Consider the following 12,611-nt stretch of genomic DNA (forward strand, 5'->3'; position numbering starts at 1 on the left):
GGAGGCTGAAGCATGAGAATCTCTTGAACCCGGGAGGCGGAGGTTGCAGGGAGCCAAGATCATGTCACCGTACTCCAGCCTGGGTGACAGAGCGAGACTCTCAAAAAAAAATTAAAAGTAAAATAACAAGACGCAACCACTGGGGAAAACTGGGTAAAGGGTGAACAAGACCTCTCTGTATTATTCCTTACAAATGCATGTGAAGCTACAGTTATCTCAAAATTAACCGTTTAATTTTAAAAACCAGGCAGCGCGGCTTGGTATTTGGAGCTGCGTCTTTGAGCGTGTGTGAGCTGAAGGAATGCACACCATGGGTCCCACCAGCAGGGAGCAGCGCGGGAAGCTTGGTGGTGGGCTGCTGCGGGCGGCGGGCGGCGGGCGGTGGGCGCGGCTCGGGGCCGAGGACTTCACTCTCAGGGGTCTCCTGTGCTGCCCTCCTCAGGTCCAGGGTCCACTGTCACATTGCCAGGAGTTCCAGCGTGGCAAGTTTTCAGCCACTTTTGTTTGATTTGTTAATTTAAAAAGCGTTTCATTAACTTCATGATTTGGGAGTTTTTACATTTAAAGAAGAAACCAGTATTCCTCAGTCAATCGAGAAAATCGGAGACTCCTCAGCCTCCTCCTTCCAGGGCCAGAGAACGGTTTGTTCTGTCACAGCAGGGCTGTCGCTTCTTTCGTCCTTCCCAGTACTGCGTGGTGTGTCCCGACTGCTGGGACGGGGTTGCGATGGCCTCAGAGTATGTGGGTCATTCAGTGGCCATCCTGCCGCCAAGAGCCACAGCACGTTTGCTGTTTGTCTTGCTGAATGGAACTGTGCCTTATATCTTCCATGCCTGAAAGAAGCAGAACAGAACTTTGTTTGTTGGCAAGAACCGGCAATACACGCAGATGACGAAACGCTGCCCTTCTTCCTTGTCAGTCTGAAATAGGTTTACTTCTGGAGAGTGGCAGATACACGTGCTTCCGGCCGGGCACAGTGGCTCATGCCTGTAATCCTAGCACTTTGGGAGGCCGAGGTGGGTGGATCGCCTGAGGTCAGGAGCTCGAGACCAGCCTGACCAACATGGTGAAACCTTGTCTATACTAAAAATATAAAAATTAGCCAGATGTGGTGGCACGCGCCTGTAATCCCTGCTACTCAGGAGGCTAAGGCACGAGAAATTGCTTGAACCCAGGAGGCAGAGGTTGCAGTGAGCCAAAATTGTGCCACTGCATTCCAGCCTGGGCAACAGAGCAAGACTCTATCTCAAAAGAAAAAAAAATGTTTCAGAGTCAAAAGTATGGAAGTTCTCATGGCCAGGTACCTTTGACTTAAGTTCTCATCACTAAATGTTTTCCACAAAGAGGGAGGGTGGCAAGGAGGAGGAGGGAGATGAACTTTTTTTTTTTTTCTGAGACGGAGTCTCGCTGTGTCGCCCAGGCTGGAGTGCAGTGGCGCGATCTCGGCTCACTGCAAGCTCCGCCTCCCAGGTTCACGCCATTCTCCCGCCTCAGCCTCTGAGTAGCTGGGACTCCAGGCGCCTGCCACCTCGCCCGGCTAATTTTTTGTATTTTTAGTAGAGACGGGGTTTCACCGTGTTAGCCAGGATGGTCTCGATCTCCTGATCTCGTGATCCACCCACCTTGGCCTCCCAAAGTGCTGGGATTACAGGCTTGAGCCACCGCGCCCGGCCGAGATGAACTTTTAAGATAAAAATAAATTAATATAACTGCTCTGTTCGGTCACAATAGTTTCTAGATCAGTATTTCATTCAACAAATGGAAGAAACAAGCCCCAAGGAAGTTAAATAACTTGCCAAAAGTTAGAGAGAGAGAGGGGTCCCCCAACCCCAGTCATGTTACCACACTGAATTAGAAGACAAAGTTGAAAGGCCTGTTCCCTAACTCTATGAGATTGTTTCATAACTGGAGAAACAGAAACTGCCACTCTAATCAACCTAAAAGTGAATCAGGAAAGTAAGTTGCTTACCTTTCTACATCCTTTTGGACAAACGTCACTTTAAAAATCACGATTATCCCTAATCAGACAATTTAAGAATCTTTGTATTTTCGCTTTAGAGCCAGCTGATGTTAATTGGCGTAGAATATACAGCTCCTAGAAAGTTTCCTGTAGAAGGGAAAGGGGTGTAAAGGCCTCCCCAGAAATTTTCGGACAGACTGCAAAATGTTTAAAAGGCCATGTTTATGTTTACTAGTGGATTTTCAATATTCTGTGATGTGGTATCAACCAAAAAACGATAAATGTGAAAAAGTGGCAGCAAATAATATCCCTAGAGAGACCTTTTTTTCCGGGATTTATCCTGTTGTAATTGAGTTTTTCCTGGCTGTAAGTTAACTTCAATTCAAGATGTTAAGAAGGCTCAGAGACACTCCACTGCACAGGCTGAGTCTACTCCGCCTGCCGTCACAAAACACCACAGGCTGGGCTTATGTTCTCGCAGCTCTGGAAGCTGGGAGTCTGAGACCAGGGGGCCGTCAAGGCTGTTTCTGCTGAGCGCCTCTCCCTGGCATGCGGATGGCAGCTTCTTGCAGTGTCTTCCGATGACAGAGGGCTCTGATGTCTCTTCTTATAAGGACACAATCCCATTGGGTCAGAGCCCCACCCTTAGGACCTTAACTAACTATAAACACTTCCTTATTCGAAAGAGAGTCACGGTGGGTGTGAAGGCATCAACACATGAATTTGTGGAGGGACACATACATTCAGTTTGTAACAGATAGTAAGGCTAAAATGTCTTTTTTTTTTTTTTTCTGAGATGGAGTCTCACTCTGTTGCCCACGCTGGAGTGCAGTGGCACGATCTGGGCTCACTGCAAGCACCTGTAATCCCCCGCTACTCGGGAGGCTAAGGCACAAGAAATTGCTTGAACCCAGGAGGGTTCACAACATTCTCCTTCCTCAGCCTCCTGAGTAGCTGGGACTACAGGCACCCACCACCATGCCCGGCTAATTTTTTTGTATTTTTAGTAGAGACGGGGTTTCACCATGTTAGCCAGGATGGTCTCGATCTCCTGACCTTGTGATCCGCATGCCTCGGGCTCCCAAAATGCTAGGATTACAGGTGTGAGCCACCATGCCCGGACCATGTCTTTTTTTTTTGAGACAGAGTCTCACTGTCACCCAAGCTGGAGGGCAGTGGTGTGATCTTGGCTCACTGCAACCTCTGCCTCCTGGGTTCAAGCGATTCTCATGCCTCAGCCTCCCGAATAGCTGGGATTACAGGTGCCTGCCATAACGCCCAGCTAATTTTTGTATTTTTAGTAGAGACGAGGTTTCATCATATTGGCCAGGCTGGTCTCGAACTCCTGACCTCAAGTGATCCACCTGCCTCGACCTCCCAAAGAGCTGAGATTACAGGGGTGAGCCACTATGCCCAGCCTTAAAAATTTCTTTAAATTATTTTAAAAATACATTTATAAAATATGAATTATAAACATGGTTACAATCTATGCTTATATTTTTTGTAACATGTAAAAAATTGGAAACATTTTAAAATCCACAAACACAAGTATCGACAAACACTTCTTGAATTCCAAATTGCTAACATTTGTTAAAGGCTATCAGCAATTTACTGGCCACTAATTGTAAGTACGACTTGGACTGTAATGCATTCCTGAGATTCACAGTGTCAGAGAATCAGCCTTTAGACGCTGACTTGAACCAACCATTTAGGGACTGGATTTAATTAGAAATCAAAGAACACCAGAAACAGAAACTGGAACTTAGGGCCAGGACTTCAAGATGGGAAACCGGAACTCAAAGCTGAAGGCAGCAGGAAAAGTGAGTCACAGGCAGACACCAGGGCAGGGCGGGGGCAATGCCCAGACACACGTGGGGCTGAGAGCAGATGCCCACAGCCGGAGTTTGCCCTGGCACTGGCGCTGGCAGGAAAGGAGTGCTGTTTCCCCGACGCTGGCTGAGTGGCAGGCATGTAGGCTATGCTGTTTCTTCACACCTATAGCAGCATTGCAACCACGTAGATGGGGAAGCAGAGACTTGGGGGTGACAGGGCAGGGGCGAGCTGGGGGTTGAGATGCAAACCCAAATCTGCCAGCTCCAAGATCCCCCTCCAACCTCTTCTAAGAGCCATACCCCAGGCTGATGATGTTGTGTGAAGAAGTCCAGGTTCTCCTTGTGGTGAAAACCAACTGACTACCTTTCCAGGAAACAGGTCTCACTAGCCAGGCCTTGAATACAATTGTCTTTAATTGTCTTTAATAGGAATATTTAGACTTCCCCACCTACAATGTAGGTAACTGTTGATACAAACGTTGCCACTGTTTGGAGGTTGGTAGCAGGTGAATGTTGAAGTTTTAGTCCTCGGCTACATGGTGACAAGTGTGTAAATAATTCATGCAGCCAATGTTCAGTACTTTATCGAGAATTCTAAAGAAACAGACAAGTGTGACCTCAAAATTCAATGTGTCTCTGGTTCATTTCTTCCTAATTCCCTTTGTTATGCACCAGTAAGCCCTCTTTTTCTCTTTGAATCATGCTATTCATATTCTTCCGTATTTTCTGCAGCCTTGTAGGGCGGAGGCTGCAGTGAGCTTCGATGGTGCCTGTATCAGGTGCTGGGATAAAGCAGCGGCTCTGATGTTGTGGGGCTTTTGTGGACACCACCAAGAAAGCTGCAAAGTAGACATAATTACCCCGGAAATGCCGCTGCGCTCCCTGGCCCTCCCGACCTGGGTCCTCCCGCACCTTCCCTCCACTCCATCGCCCTCACCGCCCACTGCTTCCTTCACAGCCTTGTTTTAAAAATACTTTATAATGTCAATCTTAGCTCACCCAATCACCTCTTGGAAAAAGAATTCAACAGAAATCACAACCATTCAGAATACAGGCCAAAAACTGGCCCCATGTGGTGGCACATGCCTGTGGTCCCAGCTACTCAAAAGGATGAGGTGGGAGGATCACCTGGGCCCAGGAGGTTGAGGCTGCAGTGAGCCATGATCGCACCACTGCACTCCCACCTGGGTGACAGAGTGAGGCCCTGTCTCAAAAAGACAAAATGAAACAAAACAAAACAAACCGTGGCCCCAGGTCATCCTCCTGCTATGTTCAAATGCTTGGCGTCCTGGGAAGAGGCTCCACATGCATCCCACAGACTGATGGCGGTGACAGGCGGAGGGAGGCTGGTGAAGTCCCAGAATAACACACAGCAGGCAAAGTGCCCATCTGTGGTTTCAGAAAGGACTTGTGAGGCCAGGTGCGGTGGCTCATGCCTGTAATCCCAGCACTTTGGGAGGCTGAGGTAGGCAGATCACCTGAGGTCAGGAGTTCAAGACCAGCCCGCACAACATGATGAAATCCTGTTTCTACTAAAAATACAAAAATCATCCAGAGGTGGTGGTGTGTGCCTGTAATCCCAGCTACTTGGGAGGCCGAGGGAGGAGAATCTCTTGAACCCAGGAGGTGGAGGCTGCAATGAGCCGAGACCATGCCACTGCACTCCAGCCTGGGTGACAGAGTGAGACTGTCTCAAAAAAAAAAAAAAAGGCAGCTTGGGCTGGGATCATCTGAAAGCTCAAGTGGGGCTGGAGGGTCCACTTCCAAGAGGCCTCCTTGGCTGTGGGCTCCTCTCCATGTGGGCCTCTCTCAGGGGTTCAGGGAGGCCTAAGACATGTCACCTGGCTCCCCTCAAAGTGAGATTTCCAGGAGAGGGAAGTTCTTTTCTTATCTCATGGAATCACAAAATTATCAGAATTTTCCGTGTTTATTATAATCTTCCTGCATGGGTTCCCCATTGATTCAGAGCTAAATATGAGTGACATTCCCAGCATGGGACTGTGGGTGGGGGTGGGGGCACGCACATCCAAACCACGTCAGTGGCATATCAGTATTTTTCTTTTTAAAAGTGAGATATGTTAACTCATCGTGTGGTACACTTTGCAGAGGCTGCTCCGTTGGAAACGGAACCGACTTCCAGGACAGAGGTTCTTCTGGTCTTTGGGCTTGAGTCTGTGCAAATAGGACATTTGTAAAAGAAGATCCTGGTTAAAATAAATTACTTTAGGGAAATGCATCTGACTCCAGAGAGAAAACTTGGTGAGGAGGAGGAACATGGAATTTGGTACTGGAACCAGTGAGGGGTTGGGTTCCTGGGAAGGTCAGACAATCAGGCAGCTTCAGTCCCTTCTCCGCCCTCATCTCCCTGTCCCCTACGACACCCCTCATACTCCTTGACAGAATTATTTCTCACCTCTTCCATTCCTAAGCTGTCTCCATCATGAACTTCTTGTAATAAATCTAGATCTAAACAGGCAAGGGAAAAATGGAATTAGCTAACAAACATGAAAACGTGCTCAAATGCCCTTCTTAACATAGGAAATATAAATTAAGGCAAAAATAGATACTTTGGGGAATTTCAAACAGTGGAGAATGTGATTAGAATGTCTCTGAACAGTGGCACCTCAAAATTTCAACCAATGTATACTTCTCTAGGTATAGTTCAAGATACACATAATTCAGATTTAAAAACAAAATGTACTGAGCCATGCATGCTAGTTTGAGCCTATTATCCCAGGTACTTAGGAGGCTGAGGTGGGAGGATCGCTTGAGCCCAGGAGTTAGACGCTGCAGGGAGCTATGATCACACCACTGCACTCCAGTCTAGGTGATAGGCTGAGGCCCTGTCTAAAAAAAAAAAAAAAAAGACAAATAAATAAATGACTGAAATAACAATACAGCACAACAAAAGCATTGCTCTTTTGGTAAACAGACCACGGAACACCAGATCACCAGAACACCAGGTGGAACTGCAATCGCTTAAAAAACAAATATCAGGTCGGGCGCAGTGGCTCACACCTGTAATCCCAGCACTTGGGAGGCTGAGGCAGGCGGATCACTTGAGGTTAGGAGTTCAAGACCAGATTGGCCAACATGGGGAGACCCCGTCTCTACCGAAAATACAAAAATTAGCCAGGCATGGTGGCAGGCACCTGTAATCTCAGCTACTCAGGAGGCTGAGGAAGGAGAATCGCTTACCTGGGAGCAGAGGTTGCAGTGAGCCGAGATCATGCCACTGCACTCCAGCCTGGGCGACAAGAGCAAAACTCTGTCTCAAAAAAAAAAAAAAAAAAAAAAAATCAAAACAAACAAACCAAAAAAACAAAGTAAGATCATGGGGAATCGGGACTCTCCCTGATGAGCTGGTCTTAAATGGGGGTTGGAGAAGGACTTCCATGAACTCAACAGGTGACAGCTCTGAAGAGGAGGAAGAGCAGGCTGAGTCCCTGGCACCCGCACGTGTGAGTGGGCAGCGAAGTGGACACAAGTGGACACTGGCAACGTCCATCCTCCTCTAAGCACCTGCCTCAAGCATTTTTACAGACCCCATCATTTCTCCACCCTACCAGCCCACCCTCATCTTCAGCAAACAACCTGACCTCCTCATCTGGACGAAGCTGAAGTCCAGGGCTCTGAGCTCCTGTAAGTCTTAGAGGAAGTGGGTCCCATGTCCTGGCCAACACTCGCCTCTCCGGCTGAGCCTGTGATTTTGCCAAACCAAGATTTTAAGTTCCAGCTTTCCACTCAACATTCTCTGCAGCGTTTAGGTCAACCTCTGCTTGTCACCTGAATATGGTATGCTTCTATGTGAAGCATCTTTTCAAAGTCTCGAAATGGCCTCCCGGACACAGTCTGGTGTTGACGGGCCACCCCAGGATGAACCTAGCTCACACCTCTCCTAGGCTCTCCCGGGCTCCTGCCACTTCTCCCGTCATGCCTTCTGGCCCAGATGGTTCCGTTTTGTCTCTTTCTTATGTACCCCACAAATGCCCATGCTGTTTTTCTGTTTCAAAAACTTTCTTTCCATTGAGGGAAACCTGTCAGTCCTTGTTACTCTAATGCTGCTGGGCTCTTCATGCCCACTTCAGATACTGGGGCCTCCTCTGGACAGGTGCCCTGCCCCCCCCCCCGCCACATCCCCGGCCCCCCAGGCCCCGCACACACACACACCAGACCCTGGTCAGGTGCCCCACGCGCGTGGGCACACCCCCCACACCCCCAGGCAGGGCAGGTGACTTACACACACACACCCGGCCTCTGGGCAGGTGCACACACCTGGTCCCCCTTCCTTGTGTTCCTTCATCACCACCCCTGCTGCACTGCTGATGAGCCTGGGTTTATGTGTTGTTTTAGCTCCTGCTTCATCGCATGCTCTGAAGGTGGCTCTGAGGCGGGCCACCGCGCCCGGCCTCAATCCTCTTCTTTATGAGGGCGATGGCCAGGCAAGTCATCAAGGTGCAAGTGACGCCTTTCTCAGGCCTAGAAGATAATGTTATGCCTATGCGCAGACGGGCGCTAGGTAGGTTAAACCCCAGCAGATTGCTGCAAGAAATCACATGAATAGGCCGGGCGCGGTGGCTCAAGCCTGTAATCCCAGCACTTTGGGAGGCTGAGATGGGCGGATCACGAGGTCAGGAGATCGAGACCATCCTGGCTAACACGGTGAAACCCCATCTCTACTAAAAATACGAAAAACTAGCCGGGCGAGGTGGCGGGCGCCTGTAGTCCCAGCTACTGGGAGGCTGAGGCAGGAGAATGGCGGGAACCCGGGAGGTGGAGCTTGCAGTGAGCTGAGATCCGGCCACTGCACTCCAGCCCGGGCGACAGAGCGAGACTCCGTCTCAAAAAAAAAAAACAAAAAAACAAAAAAAAGAAATCACATGAATATAAGCTGCAGCCCTAGACATCTTAGGCCAGAGTGGTGTTAGTTACGAAGGAAACACACATCCAGCTTCAAGAAGCCGTTTCAGGGCAGCCTAGGTCTTTAACGTGGGTTTCTGCAAAGGCTGTAGCCCTAGAGAGTTATAAAGTACACCACAGCAAAGCTTCTCATCTCCCCCAGAGAGGGTCTTTCCAAAACTCCATGTTCCTGCAGACCCTAAACCTCCTAACAGGCCTCACCTATGTGGTTCCTTCGTCCCTGGCTGCTCCCTCCTGTGCCATCTCTTCCCGACAAGCCTGCACCCTCCTCGTCTGAGTGGGACCCCTTACTCAACTCCACTGCAGCCTCCCTGGCTTCCCAGGCTGCGAGACTCAGAGCTCTTTCCTCCAGCCAGGAAGGGTGGAGTCCTCTCTGACTGCTTTTTGAGCCATACACCGTCATGGAATGTCTATGACAAATTAAAATCCTCCATCTCATTACTATGTTTTTATTGCCATAGGGAATTTAAAACATGCAAAAGCAGGGAGAAGAGTATCAGGAACCCCACCTGTATCCATCACACCCAGCTTCAACAATTTTCACCACACCAGCTTGTCCATTATTTCTCACCTGTCTCTACCAACTGCTTCCTCTTTAGATTATTTAGAAGAAAATCCTAAACATAATACCATGCCATTCATAAATAACTGCAGTATGTGTCTCTACAAGGTAACTCTATTTTGAAGAATTACAAGTTTACAGACAAATTGCAACCACTTATATATCCTACCCTTGGATTTACCAATTAAGGTTTTGTCGTGTGTGTGTGTGAGAGAGAGATGTATATATACACACATATATACAGACACACACATTCATGTGTGCGTGTGTATATTTCACTAAACTTTTTGAAAGAAACTTGAAGGTATCTTAACCCCTCACCCCTAAATAATTCATTGCTATCTCCTAAGATCAAAGACATTCTCTTACATAGACATAAAACAATGAGCCAATTCAGCTGGGCGCGGTGGCTCACACCTGTAATCCCAGCACTTTGGGAGGCCGAGGCAGGTGGATCACGAGGTCAGGAGATCGAGACCATCCTGGCTAACACGGTGAAACCCCGTCTCTACTAAAAATACAAAAATTAGCTGGGTGTGGTGGGAGGCGTCTGTAGTCCCAGCTACTCAGGAGGCTGAGGCAGGAGAATGGCATGAACGCAGGAGACAGAGCTTGTAGTGAGCCCAGATCATACTACTGCACTCCAGCCTGGGCGACAGAGCGAGACTCCGTCTCAAAAAAAAAAGAACCAATTCAAGAAATTTAGCCTTGGTTAGAAGACTGATACACAGTCCATACTCAAATCCCAAACCAACCGTAGTGGCTCACACCTGTAATCGCAGCACTTTGGGAGGCTGAGGCAGGCAGATCACTTGAGTCCAGGAGTTCAAAACCAGCCTGGACAACATGAAGAAACCCCGTCTACTAAAAATACAAAAGTTAGCCAGGCATGGTGGTGCGGGCCTGTAGTCCAAGCTACTCAGGAGGCTGAGGCACGAGAATCGCTTGAGCCCAGGAGGTGGAGGTTGCAGTGAGCCGAGATCACGCACCACTGCACTCTATCTAGCCTGGGAGACAGAGCAAGAAGACTCCGTCTCAAAATAAATGAATAAATAAATAAAATAAAATAAAATCCAGTAATATTAATCACAGCAAATGTTTACTCTGACCTCGGAGCTAATCTAGGATGGTCCATGTCGTGCTTGAGTTCTCTCCTTAGTCTCCTATCATTTGGAAAACTTCCTCAAGTGTTCATTGTCTTTTATGACCTTGGCATTTTTAAAGATTATGGGCCATTTGTTTCGCAGAATGTCCTTCAATTTCAGTTTGTCTGATTGTTCCTTATGATAAGTTTGTGAATTTTTTTCTTTTTCTTTTTTTTTTTTTTTGAGACAGAGTCTCGCTCTGTCACCCAGGCTGGAGTGCAGTTGCACAGTCTTGGCTCACTGCAGGCTCCGCCTCCCGGGTTCACGCCATTCTCCTGCCTCAGCCTCCTGAGTAGCTGGGACTACAGGCGCCCGCCACCTTGCCCAGCTAATTTTTTCTTTTTCTTTTCTTTTTTTTTTTGAGACGGAGTTTCGCTCTGTCACCCAGGCTGGAGTGCAGTGGCCGGATCTCAGCTCACTGCAAGCTCCGCCTCCCGGGTTTACACCATTCTCCTGCCTCAGCCTCCCGAGTAGCTGAGACTACAGGCGCCCGCCACCTCGCCCAGCTAGTTTTTTGTATTTTTTAGTAGAGACGGGGTTTCACCGTGTTAGCCAGGATGGTCTCGATCTCTTGACCTCGTGATCCGCCCGTCTCGGCCTCCCAAAGTGCTGGGATTACAGGCTTGAGCCACCGCGCCCGGCCTAATTTTTTTCTATTTTTAGTAGAGATGGGGTTTCACCATGTTAGCCAGGATGGTCTCGATCTCCTGACCTCGTGATCAGCATACCTCAGCCTTCCAAAGTGCTGCTGGGATTACAGGCGTGAGCCACCGCGCCCGGCCGAATTTTAGCTGGAATACCATATAACTGAGGCAGACACATAGTGGTGTGGGGCGGAGGGGGGCAGGCCACCATTATTAGTTATGCTAACTTTGATTACTTGATTCAGATGGGGTCTAACATATTGGTTCACTGTAAAAATACTCTTTTCCCTTTGAAATTAATAAGCAACAAGCAATTAATAAGCTTTGAGGTGGTGTACATAATCTACATCCTTAACAGAATTTCAGCCAATGATTTTAGCATTCATTTGTGATTCCTGCCAGAATTCTGGTGGTTACGAGATAGTCATTTTTAAAATAATTCTGGCCAGGTGCGGTGGCTCACATCTGTAATCCCAGCATTTTGGGAGGTCGAAGTAAGCAGACTGCTTCAGCCCAGGAGTTCGAGACCAGCCTGAGCAACATGAGGAAACCTCGTCTCTACAAAAAATGCAAAAATTAGCTGGGCATGGTGGTGCATGCCTGTAGTCCTAGCTACTTGAGAAGCTGAAGCGGGAAGATCACTTGAGCCCAGGAGGTCAAGACTGCAGTGAGCTGGGATTGTGCCACTGCACTCCAGCCTGGGTGACGGAGCAAGACCCTGTCTCCAAAAATAAAAATAAAAAAATCTCTTCTTCATATATTAGTCAGCATTTTACTGTAAAGAAGAGCTTTCTTCTTTCCTTCCTCATTGCTACTATTTTTTACTTACCCACTCATGTATACTTCTCAGTATCTGTAAAAGCTCATGCGTTCTTTTATACTCAAAGTATTCAAATGTATTACCACCATTCTTCATTTTAATACTTCCACCTAATTTGCCTAGGTCAGTTCCTTATTGTGTTTCTATTTGAGTGGCTTTTGTGGCTGGAGATACTCCACAGCAAAACCTTCTAAGGGTTTCTCTTGCCTCATAGTAAATTTGGTTTTTTTTGAGACGGAGTTTCGCTCTTGTTGCCCAGGCTGGAGTGCAATGGCATGATCTTGCTCACAGCAACCTCCGCCTCCTGGGTTTAAGCAATTCTTCTGCCTCAGCCTCATGAGTAGCTGGGACGACAAGTGCCTACCACCATGCCCAGCTAATTTTTTTTGTATTTTTACTAGAGATAGGGGTTTCACCATGTTGGCCAGGCTGGTCTCGAACTCCTGATGTCAGATGATCCACCCGCCTTGGCCTCCCAACATGCTAGGATTACAGGTTTGAGCTATCACGTCTGGCCTGCCTCATAGTAAATCTTGACTCACTGTCTCCTTCTTCCCACCTGGGTTCCTTCTCATGGATGGTGTGTCTCTGGCCCTGGCTTAGTCATCGTTTTCTGGTTCCTTCTTAAGTTGGCTTGGACTCCACTTCTGAGCCACCCAAGCGGTCTACACAGCCTCACCCCACCCTCCATCCCTCACCCTCACCCTCCATCCCTCACCTCACCCTCC

General features: G+C 48.2%; 1 long non-coding RNA gene across 1 annotated transcript in view; it reads right to left on the reverse strand.

The window, feature by feature from the left end:
* Positions 1-5,700: 5,700 nt before the first annotated feature.
* The window catches only part of LOC111526648, a 15,409-nt gene continuing 8,498 nt past the window's right edge, over positions 5,701-12,611 (reverse strand). Inside the window, exons 2-3 of the long non-coding RNA XR_002726448.1 lie at positions 6,206-6,258; positions 5,701-5,964 (exon numbers count right to left, since the gene is read on the reverse strand). This is a non-coding gene — a long non-coding RNA (uncharacterized LOC111526648). The remainder of the gene's footprint in view (positions 5,965-6,205; positions 6,259-12,611) is intronic.

Source organism: Piliocolobus tephrosceles, chromosome 9 (genome assembly GCF_002776525.5).
Source record: "Piliocolobus tephrosceles isolate RC106 chromosome 9, ASM277652v3, whole genome shotgun sequence".
Classification (NCBI taxonomy): Eukaryota; Metazoa; Chordata; class Mammalia; order Primates; family Cercopithecidae; genus Piliocolobus; species Piliocolobus tephrosceles.